The sequence below is a fragment of the Leptidea sinapis genome, chromosome Z, assembly GCF_905404315.1.
Source record: "Leptidea sinapis chromosome Z, ilLepSina1.1, whole genome shotgun sequence".
NCBI lineage: Eukaryota > Metazoa > Arthropoda > Insecta > Lepidoptera > Pieridae > Leptidea > Leptidea sinapis.
Window position 1 is genome coordinate 32,771,604 of NC_066312.1, and position 12,984 is coordinate 32,784,587.

At 32.4% G+C, this 12,984-nt stretch overlaps 1 protein-coding gene across 1 annotated transcript in view; it reads right to left on the reverse strand.

Moving 5' to 3' along the window:
- Positions 1-12,984, reverse strand: part of LOC126978277 (uncharacterized) — a 142,150-nt gene that overhangs the window by 64,537 nt on the left and 64,629 nt on the right. The window lies entirely within an intron of this gene.

Below are 12,984 nucleotides of genomic sequence, written 5' to 3' on the forward strand. Positions count from 1 at the left end.
AAAATATTGGTAAAAGAGTAATGCTTAAAGTAAGTAATTGAACAAAGAGGTATCGATATTGTTAATTATTTTAATTACTTGATTTTATAATTCAATTATATCAGAAGTTTAGCTAGTAAAAAATCAAAGTCGACTCCTTGTTCCTTAGTATATTATATTTAATTAAGGATATTTTTTTAATTTTTTTATGTAATATCCATTGGGCCTTATCGTACTAATGTATAATATTTTTTTCTTTATTTATTATGAGATAAAAATATAATAATTATAATAATATTGACACACTTTTAAACAAATTATCTTGCCCCAAACTAGGCATAGCCTGTGCTATGCAGGTTGCAGGACAACGATATATTTAATAAGATATACATAATTAAACATAAATAAATACAAATAAATATCTATGACTCGGAAATAAACAACCATATTTATTGTAATATAAATTATACTATTATAAATTAAAATAACGTAGCTTGTACTATTTATAACTGCGAACAGTTTATAACAAACAAATCTAAATTAAATATTGGTCCCCTGTTTGAACCTTTTAAGTGCAAAATTTATAAATGTTATGATCCAATACTTAGTAATATTTAATATTATAATACTAATAATATGGTTTACTTGAAAACATTAAGGAGAGCAACTTTAAATTTCATTTAACAATCATGGTAGTTAATACACAATAATCACAAGTTCTAGCGTAAAGGTATAAATAAAACTGTATATAAAAAATAAGAAAAATATATTTTCTAGAAGTTAACATTGCAATCCGCTCGTTCTTGTAACTTAAAGCGCAGGTGTACCTCCTCTCGGGGGAAAGACAATTCTTCAAAGGATCAGACGGGAGATAAGTCTCGACAGCGCAGCGATTTTTAACAACCATCGGAATTGTAAGTAATGTAGACGATTTCGTGGGTAATAACTTTAAGATTTTAAAAGTGGATTTATCTAGCTGAAGTATTTGAATTCATACAATTGGGGCAAGTGGTTATATTATAATATTTACCAGTGGGAGGCTCCTTTGCACAGGATGCCAGCTAGATTATTGGTACCACAGCGGCGCCTATTTCCGCCGTAAAGCAGTAATGTGTAAGGATTATTGTGTTTCGATCGAAAGGAAGTAGTAGCTAGTGAAATTACTGGGCAAATGAGACTTAACATCTTATGTCACAAGGTGACGAGCGCAGTTGCAGCGCTGCTTGAGAATCCTGAGCGGCACTGCATTGTAATCAGCAGGGCGTATCAACTACCATCAACTGAACGACCTGCTCCTCTCGTCCCTTACTCTCATAAAAAATATGATATATTATAAAATATATCATAAAAAAAAACATATTATGATCGCGGTATTGCGAGCATAACTATTAAATTTAAAAGTAAAACTTATTGAAATTCAAATATTTTTAATCAAAATTGGATTTAAAATCAATTATTCAACGTCAAAAATTACCACCCATTCGAAATATGTAGTATGTCTCAGACCTGAGAAAAACGGGCGCAAGAAACACAGCGAGCTTTTTTTTTAAAAGTATGGATTACAATCTAATATCACAGAATAAAAATTTATAATTAAATAGCCTGAGGATGTTCACTCCATTCTCAGTCTATGGTATCATTAGGAAAATCATGTTTTAACGTGGTTATATAAGTAAGAAATTAAAATAAAAACAGTCTTTCAAGTCAAAAATCTGTTACAGAAGCAAAAATAATCTTGATAAAACAGTAACACAATACAGTTTTCCTAAAAAAAAAGGATTAAAACGTTCTGCGCTCGTCCGTTTAACAACCACAAAAACAAGGCTTTACATTTGAAACGTTGAAACAACGGAACACAAACTTTTGTTTTATTTAAAGCGCTGAACAACTTCAGTGAATAATAAACTTACATTTTTCAATTTGCAGAAACTTGTTGGCTTGATATGAAACAATAGCCTTGACTTTAATTAAAGTAAAATATTGTGGTGGATTACTCAGAAATTTTGTTGATTGAATGACTCAACATATTGTTTTTAATATGAATTGTGAGATATTGACGATATACCTAAATTTAAGGCCCAGAACACACGGTGAAACGCAAATGCAACAAAACCCTTTTGAAATTATTGATTTGAAACCAGTTTCAACCATTTTCCACACACGCTGCAACCACAATCATTTCGGTTTTCGTTGAGAAATACGTGTGCATAATGAGTTCTTCAAGTGACGAAGAAATTCTGGTTATGTATTTGTATCGTCGACAGAGAAGAAGGCGCGAAAGAAGAACTATGTGGATACATCCCTACATTGAGAAGAATATCAACTGTCGTATGTTTGTGGCTACCAAAGAATTACAAGAAACTGATAGAATGCTTTATCAGTCTCAGTCTTGCGAGAGTAGCTTCATACTGGATATTATACAAGCAAGGATATTTTTGCACTTCTAACACAAGTTTAATGTTGTTTTGTTCGTCGTCAGCGATTTTGTAAAAAAGACGCCAAGACAAAAAATGAATGAAACGCAACGCGAGTTTCCTGCACGCCGGTTTCAATGCGACTGACTTACAACGCGTTTCAAACTGGTTTCAAACTGGTCGCGTCATGTGTGGTCTCTCAACGGAATCTATGGCAGAAACTCAAATGCAACTCAAAAGTAACTAGTAGTTGCAGTTTCGTTGCATTTGCGTTTCACCGTGTGTTCTGGGTCTAAGTGTGTTTTCTAATCATGGATAAATTAAGGTTCTTAATAATTAAACAAATGTAATGAGATGTAATTGATGTGAAATAATAGATTGAGACTTGTCAGTCCCTCGCTGTAAATTCTGTATGTTTTGACAATTTGAGAGTATGCAACAATAAGGTTATGTTGCAATCTTTTCATCCCATCTATTCGAAAAGGACGATTTGGTTCGCCTTTAAGTGCACCCAAGAAATCTTCTATAAGAAACTTTTAGCGGGCAGTAAAGAGTTTTAAATCCTCTTTATAAGTGTGCCGCAATTATCTTTGCCACGTACTTTTTGAATTTGGAACATCCTAGTGTTCAGCGATAAAGAAATCGAACGCAAATATTTATTACAGGAGCGTTTCTGACATTTTTTGAAAAGTGTACGCAATTTTTTATTTGTTTGGATGATATGTTCGAGGAAATACGAGGTTAATTGTACGTGGGAGAAAATTCCTTGAAAGCCGCAGTATAGAGAAACGCCAATTAAAATTACTGTACAAAATGAGATTTAACATCATGTCTCAAGGTGACAAGCGCAGTTGTATTGCAACTCAAAATTTTTTTCAAGGGGTTTTTCAAGAATTCTGAGCGGATTTTATTCTACTTCTTTGGTGAGGATTAGGTGATCGTAGTATAAAATAGAGGCTTCTTATAACTATTAAACTTTAAATATACAAATACTCGCAACATTGCTGATTTCTCACTGTTCAAATAAGAGCGAAAAATAAACTTGATAATAAGAATAAATAAAATAAAGTAAATATATAATAATATGAAGTTATACTTTCAATTTGTGTATAATAGGTTGAAAAACACAAAGAAATTCGAACAAGGACTGTTGAGTGTGGGTGGGGTACATACACAGAAATTTCATCAAAATAGATTATCTTGTCTGAGGAGTGTTCAATAATAAAAACAAGATCATCATCATATCAGCCGGAAGATTCTGGACAAAGGCCTCTCCATAAGATCTCCACGACGATCAGTCCTGCGCTGGCCAACACTGTGTCTTCCAGTACGTGGTTGTCATTCGAGGACTTTATTGCCCCACCGGCCATCTGTCCGTCGGGCTATGTGCCCTGCCTACTGCCTCATAAGTTTTGCAATTATTCATTCAATCAAATCATTTCAAAAACAAGATAATCTTAATGAATTATTACCGAAAAATATCATTCCGAATAAGTACCCTTATAAAAAAAAACTATCCTTAAACCAACCTCAGCTCCAGTCTGATACTACATTAAGTTTAATAACTACATCTGCGTCAAACTTTATGCTGCGGTCAAACTTATAATGTCATTAGTTATGAAACAGTCTATCTTTCTCTCACATAATATATTAATATTGAAGTTTGGTACCCAAAAGCATAACTCATGAAATTCTTACAAGTCCAATAATCTCATTAGTTCAATATTATTCACTAATAAGTAAATTTTGAATTTAGCAAGCAATTGAGAAACAATTTAATTCACAATAAAATATTATCACTTCTATGTATCGAAAACATAATCAAGGCTACTTCATAGAATCGTCGTTAACTTAAGTTTTTATTACCACAATAGTTAGAACTACACAAAAAAACGGTTCCCTATTCATCACCGTTCGTTAGCCTATCCCAGTAAATTTCATGAATGAATATTCAACTCTTAAAAGAGTCACTTCGTCGTAAAGCAAAGTATCAGATTTGTTTATTTTAGTGTGACTTTGCATCATAGATAAAACACTTATATAACTAGAGATTTGCATTGACTAAAATAAACTGACAATCATTAAATTAAGTCTGCTTAAAAAATTATTTGTCAAAACATAGGACAGACTCATTCGGCCAGCATGTACAACTTATACATGGATGTTTTACAACGATATATCGAAAAATATTTCAATTTTTTTTTATGGAATAGGAGGACAAACGAGCGTACGGGTCGGGTCACCTGGTGTTAAGTGATCACCGCCGCCCACATTCTCTTGCAATACCAGAGGAATCACAAGAGCGATGCCGGCCTTTAAGATGTACGCGCTTTTTTTGAAGGTACCCATGTCGTATCGTCCCGGAAACACCGCAGAAGGAAGCTCATTTCACAGCTTTGTAGTACGAGGGAGAAAGCTCAGATATATATATATATATTGACAATCAAACTAAAGAATTTTTATGACTACTTTTAAATTTAGAGTATCGTGGATTCAAATAATAAATTTAATGTAATATATACCAATATTATATATAAAAACTAAAACATTTTCTTTCACGCGATTTTTTTGAAGATAAATGGAGTGTTTTCCAATATTGTATTAATTATTGGCTATTGTAGAATGTAGTGTATCAGTTTCATTTATACTTATATATTTAATAAGTGTAACTGGTCTAGTACTACTTTTTAAAGTAAAACAAATTCACTAATATTTAAATAATATATTCCTTGAATATTTTGTATAGGTATCTATACTTCAAACGTACTTACATTGTATTGTACACAGTAGAGTTATCCATTTGAAACTAAAACAGGGCAAGTTACAGAACATTAACTCAATTGGCCAGAACTCGCTGGCTAGTGTAGTTCGCTTAGTTTACTTGTTACTTTGTTTCCTAATTGATGTGCAAAGGCTCATCTCACATACTGTGTTTTACTTGTGCGTTTCCAAAAATACATGAGCATTGCTTGCAGTATTAACACAATATCTACTGCCTTCGAACCAGTTATTTGTTATAATGACTGTTGAAACAATTTCAAAATATCCGTGAACGGATTTAAGGAATCTTGGAAAATATTGTGACATTCATATTTATCACGCTACATATATTATTTACAGAAGAAGAAAAATATGTTTTGTTAGATCACATGACAGAAGTAAAAACAATTAGTAATTATTGTGTATAAATTACTCATTATTACACTTTAAATGACAAGATCTTATCTATCCATAGTTTGGTCCAATATTGTTATAGTCCAATACTTTATGTCGATAGGTTATTGAAATGTAAGTAAGCGTAAAAGGGTAGATTTGCCTACCTCTAGTAAGTTAAACTAAGGATAGATAGGTTATTGAAAACGGCTGACAGTGCGGCTGCTGCACATTTTAAAATTAAATTTGGTGTCCAAAAACTCAATCAATGGAATCGCTGTATCCGATGCAAAATTTCCATTAAACCTCTAAACTGGATATGAACTCCTGGTACATGTTGCCAGAATGACACATGATTTATGAAAGACTTTACTATCAACGCTACCATATTTATATTCTCCTTGTGTCTATATAGTAATACGTCGCGCGCATGACGTCAGAATATATTAAGGTATACTCGCGTGATACATAAGACAATCTCTTCCTTAACTATGATCGCTTGGTACCAAATCACTGTGTAATGCTTCTTATCTCATTTTCTCCCACGAAATCTTATGAATTTATGTGTCTGTTTCTTTATACTGTCTTTTTACTTTAAAATCACAACGATGCAATAATCATCAATAAAATGACAAAAACGGTCGTAGAGTCCACAGTACACACACACTGATCAGGTTAATGACTTAAGATGAGCCATATGGAAAATGATGCAATCGTTCGTTTCATATAGATGAGCTATGAAGTGCAATTGTATCGTGAATTTTGTACATTTTATTTGTTTAAAATAATTTGAATTTTTTGGCTGTGGCAATTATTTTGTCTCCATACATGCTTTGTACAAAGAACTGTCTGACACACCTAGGGAAAATAAATATTTCTTAAAGGAGCAGTCGCCAGTTATTGTTTGCCCACATCTTTCACTGTTCTTCCAGTTTTTGAGACGATTTATTCTGTATTTATGTGCAGCCATGGTTTGAATTGGGTATGAGTTGCAGTAATTCTAGTTTAATCACTACAGCCAAGCCTGATAGATAATTTTCTTTTATATCAAATAAATGAGTTCATTCTTTACATTATTAAAATATTACGTTTCAGAGAGAACATACCTATCTTAATTTTCCTATAATATTGAATTTCCTTTAAATTCGAATCTCTGATAAAGTACAGTAATTTGCATCTACTGAGATAGACGAGGCATTTAGACGGCAACGAACCCTTTCTAAGTAGCCTTCGAAAAAACGTCTTAAAAATGGAAGTACATTTATTCGCTTCAGACGCCTTGATATCAAGATAAATCAACAATTTTAAAATAATACTCCTACCGAATAAATACTCTAAAATGAAAAGCGAAAATAAGACGTTAAATGGCAAGGTCAAACAAATACAAAATAAGATCGCTTAAAAGGAAAAACGGCTATTAAGTAATGAGAAAATTAGGAGAGTCGGAGTCTGAATTTTCTCGTCGATGTTTTCTTATGGAAGTCATTTATTCATTAGATGTAACAAAGTCCAGATTTCTTATTTTAAAAAAATTTCTCTATAAATATAAAATATTCGGCTTCCGAGACCTTCTTTACATTTGGATGTGTACTGAGGCATAAAATTATGTTATCAATAAGGCTATAATAAATTCGCACATAAATTAAATAACATATATTACTGATTCTTTTGACAGCTCATCGAGATAAATAAAGGCGTGTATTATTATATATAAATATATATATATATATATATATATATATATATATATATATATATATAATTACCTGCGAGCCTACCATGAACTCTTATTTCGAGCTTATTTGTCAAAGTGACCGATTCAAAAAAAGTTGCTACTTCCTTACAGGAAAGTGAATCGTTTAGTTAATAACTTTTGAAAAATAGTGAAAACATAGAAAACAAAAATTTTATTGATTAAAGATGACATGAGAATACTTTATTGGACTTTTTTGTAAAACATAATACTGAAAATAAATACCAAAAATGAAAATACTAAAGACGAGGCAGTAAGGGCCCGGACTATAGCCTGTTCGCAAGAACGAATTAAAAAAAAATGTACTCTGTGGTCCTGTCAAATCAAACATCAATTGAGGTGCGTTCATAACTCGTTGTTTTTACGAAAATACATAAGCAAACATTGTTTTTATAATATAATATAATTTTATATTAATATAATTTGTAATTCAAAGAAGTAAGTATATTTATTTATATTACTATTATTTAATAAGTATAAAAAGGGCATAATGGTTTATAATTTGACGCAATTGCGCAATTTTAAAATATATTCTAAGTATTTTCTACGCAAAAAAACCGCTAAAATCATATCATTTTAGGTTTCGAAACGCAATTTTATTTCGTTAATTCTTCATAAGCGATCCAAACACCATTCAAGAAAAGGCACTTCATGGTACGAATTTTAGTGATTCAGTTTGAGTACCTAAACTGAACTGCATCGGATTCGCATCGCTTATTAAAAGTTGATTGTAGGACCTCTGTAATTAAATCAAGTCACATTGACATTATTTGTCAGTGTCATTGACACTGACTTATAACGAAGGGAAGTGTATTCTCTTTACATATATAGTTAGTAATTATCTGATAGATCAATTATTATCATCCAAAGCACATAATAAGACAGGCTATACAGAATGAGTGCAGCAACGTGGAACATAGTTCCCCAAGATTACAAAAAATTGTCGGGAAGTTTTTAAGATACCCGAACGAAACGCGCAAATTCTGACCGTTGTCGAGGGTTGCCAAATTAATTCATACTTATTTGGCCAAGTTATTATATAAATCATCTGCTATCGCCACTGCACAAGACAAATGAGATCCTGGCTCAAACTATTAAGAGACAGAGACACGGGTTTGTCAATCCCGCATCGACCATAAATTTTGATAAAATTGAAATATATATTTATTCCCAGGAGTGAGGGAAATTACTGAAAAATAACAAGCATCAATACGAAAAATTTTACCGTTTGCAATGCAGATCTGCTCCAAACGTCGGGATCCACTGCTCTTTGAACGGTTAGATCACTTGGCATTCCGTAGAGAAGTAAGCTTCATTGTGCTCCTACCATATTTTTCACGGGGAGTGTTCTGAAGAGATGTTTGACATGATTCCTGCCGCCAAATCCCACCTTCGTGCGGAATGGCACTAATTCGGATATCATCCCTACCATCTGGACGTGTGGCATTCCTCTACAGTGCGGTTTTCAATATAGTGTTTTCCAAGTACAACCAAGCTGTTGAATGATCTTCTTTGTGTGGCGTTACCAGGATGATACGGAATTTGTACCCTTCAAAAATAGGGTTTCACCTTTTTTTTATGAAAACAAAGGACGAGATGAGCAGGACGTTCAGCAGATGGTAATTGATACGCCCAACACATTACAATGCAGTGCTTCTCAGGATTCTTGATAAAACCCAAAAATTCTGAGCGGCACTACAATCGCGCTCGGCACCTTGAGACATAAGATGTTAAGTATCATTTGCCCAATAATTTCACTAGCTACGGTGCCCTTCAGACCTAAAAACTTTAGTCATTACTGCTTCACGGCAGAAATAGGCACCGTTGTGATACCCATAATCTAGCCGCCTTCCTGTGCAAAGGAGCCTCCCACTGGTTTCTAATAGGCTGGCAACGCTCCTATGATTCCACTGATCTTGCATGAGAATGTGGGCGGTGGTGATCACTTAACATCAGGTGACCCCTGAACTCATTTGTCTAACTCTTCCATAAAAAATAAATAACATTTATCCAGAAGAGGGTTATTAAGGTTCAACGAAAATTATTTCACCTTTAAGAGCACATTTTGACACACTACAAAAACGTAACAATTTGTCATAGCAGATGAAAATGTGGGCCGCTTATACAATATTATATAAAAGAGGCTCTAACTCCAACGTAAAACTAATTTTCTTTTCTCTGTAAAAAAGTTATGATTAGTTTTGTTACGCTTTTGTGCCACCTGCGTTACAATTAATTAAATCTCTGCGAAATGAATTAAAACTGTCATATAAAGCAAAGTCGCAAGTGTAGTCCTGTACATGGCAATCTTATTTAAATAAAAAAATAATTAGAAAAGTGCGCCGCCTGCAACGGAAAGGGAATTGCAAATAAAGACTCAAAGTATGTAAATTTCCCACATAAAAATTAGAACTTTATGTGAAATGCGTTAGACTCAAATTTACTTGGATGATTGTTCAAATACAGCGAGTTAATATATTTTTCTGGATAATAAGTATTCTCGAGTTAATGTATATCTTTATAATTGAGTGCTATATTTTTAAATATCAATTTCAAATGCCCTTGAACTTAATTTTCTCTTTAAAATCATGACATAACTACCATCAGTCATTTAGTCAAGTACCTATAGCATTGACTATTTAAACATTTGTTGCTTATTATTAGGCCGTGTGTTTGTAGCATAATATGTTAGGTACTTGCTGTCGTGTTCAACGTTTACAACAATGGACAACCACGAAGATCCTCAACATGTGAACCTCCTTGCCCCGTCATTCATATTATAACTTTTACTAAGATAACAATACTACGCCATAAATAAATAAATACATTTTTATTTTTAACTTTTACTGTAAGTTGGAGATGTTATATAAACGGTCATGCAGCTCTCTCTCGGGAAATCTCGAGCGATTGACATTTCCGCGGTTATCTGGAAGGCAAAACCAAATTGGCCTCGACGAGAGTTATAAATACAATACAAAAGTAAGGCAATATTTCAGGCCGGCTCAAATTCTAGCGATCTAGAATGTGCATCTCCGGATACACAATAACACAATAGAGATAAGAGCACTACTGTACAGTATTGCTCACATTAATTCTAGTTTGTTTCAGTACCCCAGTATCAACTCGAACCATTTGGTGATCCAGTGCTCTGTGAACGGCTTGATCACTTGCCGTTGCGTAGAGACGTCATTTCATTGCGTGTTTTTCATTTCTCTGCAGAGCTGTTTTACCTAATTCCTGCCACCAAATTTCACCATCGCACGACACAATCTGGGATATCATCATTATTATCTGCATATTTAACTTTACTCTACACTACAATTTCCATGAAATTTTCTACGTTGACGAACCAGAATATGAAATAAATAGGTGCCTCCAGGACGATAAGACATAGTCAAAAAACGATATAAAAAAGCACGTATAACTTCCTAAATGGCCAACGACCATTCCTTTGGTGTTGTATAAGAATGAGTACACTCCTCACTTTATTCTCTCTCTTCCATAACCCTAAAATCCCCCTACCAAAATATGTAAACAAATTTTTTTCAAATTACAGACAAAATATATCCCAACAGCCATGAAAATGGCAAGTCTAGCCGAGATTCTTTGTCTTTAGATAATATTAATGTTAGCCTACCACCATCTCGTCGTCTGATAGACTTTACTGCATTTTGTTTTTTTACCAAAATCACCCACCTATTCCTTCTACATCGAACGTGCGTAAAATAGCTTATCAACTGTATCCGTTAAAGGCTCGAAGAATGTCCAATTGAATCCAGAAATTATTTTTAATTTACTTTATATTTATATATTTTTACTTATAATTTATTTGAGCATTACATTATTGCTAATATTCATATTTACTGCGTGTTCTTTTCACCGAATGATTAGTTTTAATGTTATTGTATCTCTAATTGTTATTGATAACTATATAAATATACCTTTAAACATCTCGCTTATTATAAAAAAAAAATCGTCTTTACATTGTCAACCTCATTGTTAGCTCAATTTCCGGAAATTCATACCATTAAGCCTTAGTCACGTCATTCCCAGCAATTGACCTGAATATTGAGGTGTCAGAAGCGGATCGTGGATATCATTAAAATCTTACGCAATATGAATCCAAGATTCTCGAATCCATAAGACTGAATAAATCTATAACAAAGATTTACATAGCCCTTTTTCAAATAGTGAAAGTGTAATTTTATGTGGATTTGGAAGAAAATTTAACCTGGTTGTTAGCGGTAACATTGCAGAAAAACACTAGAGGAATAAAAAGTTTTAACACGTTGATCAGTGTGTTCGAGATTTTTCCTATCATGCATAGAAAAAAGTCTGTGGGCCGTATATATAAATGTGCAATGATATACCCATTTATTTCAAAGTCAATATGGTTGATTATATATCTTCTATTTGATCTAGGCAGAAGCTACATTTTCGTGTACTACTGTAATACTGTTTAATTGTTTATCTTTTAGGTAACTCTACCAGCTAATTGTTCAAATGTTAATATTTTCAAGAAGAACTTTTATCTCATCATGTACTTCGTTAACTTTTTTGTAAGAGTCTTATATTAAATGCAAATATTATGCAAGCATGTCAAATAAATTTTTTAAATGAGTTATTGTAAGTTCATTACATTCGTAACTATTTGCCACAGATCTGAGAAGAAATCGCGCCTTATTTTAAATAACATTCCATTTCAATTAACTTTACTTATTTAATTGTCTGGCGGTGATCACTCCATTTATGATATGTCATAGTATGAAAATGATCTTTAACAATCTTTTTTAAATTTACCAAAACGCGAATCTTAAACAGTTTCAAAGATTGTGTCATAGAAGCAACATAATTTTTTACAGTTATTGATAAAAAAAGAAGTTTGCTTACAATAATTAATAAACGTAGAAATATAAACTAAAGTAGAACCAATACTTAACCATTATAATATGAGAAACATTCAATTATGAATTTATTGCATTCTACATAAATATTTGACTCGAAGTCAACATTTACTAAACATTTGGGAGTAAATTTTGTGCTTAATAAATTAGTTTAGAGGAAATCAAATTTAATGATTAATGTGTAAGTCTTAGTTCCACATAGTGATTTGTTTAGACTTGTATCTAATGAGTTCCATAATTTTTCCGTAATTATCATGGGAAACAATGTTGTTTTACAAACAAGGGGACTTTAATCTCATAATATTAATAATAATCTCATTGAGCAAGTCAAAGTCTTTAAATTTACATAAAGATCGCAACTCAAACATTATGTAAATTTAAAAAATACGACGGTGCTTTTACACCAGCATTTGTGCAATGCTTATACATAATGTATATTGTTGTTTGTAAAATATTATAAAATTTCACTCAACACAAGTCTTCCAGCATTGTTAATGCCGTTCTTAAATAAATACATCAACCAGACAATATTAGCGATAGTTATTTAATAATAAATTCTATAATAATTTAGATGAAGTTAAATCCTTTAGTCAAACAGTTGTTTGACAATCTATATGGCAGGCCAATATCGGAAAGATAATTAAAGTAAAACATTGTAAATACACAATAGATTATGATAAGATGCAATGTATTCCTAATTATTTCATTTCTTATAGTGATTATGAATAATTTTCTTTGCTGGACTGTAGACACATTTATAGGGCGGTAGATAAAAACACCA